We start from the raw sequence: 2,087 nt of genomic DNA, 5'->3' as shown, positions 1-2,087 counted from the left end.
AGACTAAAGCAATGATACGTAGTACGTCGTCTGCAAATTGATATAGATAGGGGACTGCCATTTCTGTTTTTTACCACGTGTGGGTAATCTCTTTTCCCTGTACTATACACGGTGGTTGTCTCCTGCCACTGCTCTGCTGGTTCCTCATTTATATATATAGCTTTATTATATCGCCTGCAGCTGTCCACACCTCTCTCTCTATCTCTTATGTGTCCACGTCTGGTTTGTTTCTTTTCGGTTTTGGAGCTTTAAGCTTTTCGTTCCTGGCTTATAGAGGCATGGATATGAGGTAAAAAAAAAACTAAACTCAACTCTTCGGTGCTTATAGCTAAATTAAGGGCTTTCTGTTTCTTTTCATGGTACGGTCCCCTTTTGAACTAAGAATTGTTCGTTTTCTTGGTTCAAACACACCACAACAGTCAACAACAACAAAAGCATCGTTTTTACTTTGTACTTTCTAAGCTATTGTCCACATATTTAGAGCCAAGTAACTCACAAATATTTGTTTATATTATAAAAGGACTTGAGGAGTACTATTAAGTAATGTTAATCTTCAATTTACTTTATAATTTTGCACTGTCAATGCCAATACATAGAGTCATAGAAGTGCATGAAAGTGCAAGACTGCAGCAACGTGAGAATCACTGCTCCCAATAAGCAATTGCAGACAGTTAAAGAATCTAGCTATATACACAGTTACAGCAGTCTCCATTGACAGAGATACCTTGAACGGCAACAGCAGGAGTAAACAGGGAACGAAGAGAGTTGTCAAGTAGCTGAAGTATCTGCCGGTAGGGGTCCATTATTAATCCACCTTTCACTTGCATGTATTTGCAGGTCACTTTCATTTTTTTTTTTGTAATTAATTTCAATGCATAATCTTTTTTTGAACCATCTTTTCTCTGATCTGACCCCCCCCTCACACACAAAGATAACGGTAGCAGACAAATTTAACTGTTTCTGCTACCTCTCCACCACTCCCTCAATCAGCTGCTAGTGCCCCTATTTATGATCCTACCTAGCTATGAACCCTCACCTGCCTCCGGTTCTTGAGATTTGAGAAAAGCTCAAAAAATAAAAAATGGGGTTTGATTGTCGGCCTGAAATCTGGATGTTGGGGATGTGACCCCCCACCAACTCCAATTCAAACAACACAACCCTGACTTATAAATTCCAACCCTAGTCAAAAAAATTTCGAGGGTTTTCAGCAGTAGCATATATAGGGAATTACAAAGGTATTGGTGCATAGCAGATGGGATGTAGTCGGTAAGAGGGGAAGAATGGTGTCTGTATGGTAATTATGTCTTTGGAAGGATTTGGGTGAAATTGGTAAACAAACAGTGAGCTAGGTAAGGGGAGGGTGAGGACCACCGGGGCTAGCTAGCTAGCTAGCTAGCTAATTATGCTGAAGACTAACATCTTCCCTCTGCTTTATACAATGTGAGTGAGGGTACGTGGTTCCCGACATGATATATATATACGTGAAGCTGGGCTGATTTTGCAACTTCATACTGCGGTGCTGGCCGGTGGGCAGCCTTGCTCCTTACTGTTACTGTACTAGTATTATGTAATCAAGTATATATGAATGGTTGTAGTTTTTCATGCCTCAAATCATACAATATACTATCCTTTCCTTTCCTTTTTTTCACTTGAATGATGCTATCGCAAATCTAGAGTCAAATCACATCACACGAAAATCTGACTTTCCATTCAATTTCCCCCACCAATAACATCACCTTATATTTCAATCTATATAATGAATCAGTTTATTTATAGTTAAGGTTTCTATTTGTAATTTTAAAATTTTAAATTAGTAAAGGTAAAATTGTACTTTGCTCCTCTAAAATGATAAAATGTGATTTAATCCTCTAAAAATTATAAAGATATAAGTTATTAAAAAGAAAATTTAATTTCGACCCCTAAAATAATTTTCTGGCTTCGTCCCTGATTTCATTATATATATTTTTAAATTTTTGGATTTAAGGGCACAATTTTACTATATATTAAATTATAATTTCATTATTTATAACGGGATTGAATTACAATTTTTTTCCATTTTGAGGACCAAAGCTTTTGTATTGGCTTTT

The 2,087-nt window shown here is 36.9% G+C and overlaps 1 long non-coding RNA gene across 1 annotated transcript; it reads left to right on the top strand.

Moving 5' to 3' along the window:
• The first annotated feature begins 219 nt into the window (after positions 1-219).
• LOC128042601 (uncharacterized) lies at positions 220-1,645 on the top strand. Its single transcript, XR_008198089.1, has 2 exons — positions 220-289; positions 597-1,645. It is a non-coding gene; the product is annotated as an uncharacterized LOC128042601 (long non-coding RNA).
• Positions 1,646-2,087: the final 442 nt, after the last annotated feature.

Source organism: Gossypium raimondii, chromosome 7 (genome assembly GCF_025698545.1).
Source record: "Gossypium raimondii isolate GPD5lz chromosome 7, ASM2569854v1, whole genome shotgun sequence".
Lineage (NCBI taxonomy): Eukaryota > Viridiplantae > Streptophyta > Magnoliopsida > Malvales > Malvaceae > Gossypium > Gossypium raimondii.
This window is presented reverse-complemented; position numbering and strand designations above follow the sequence as displayed.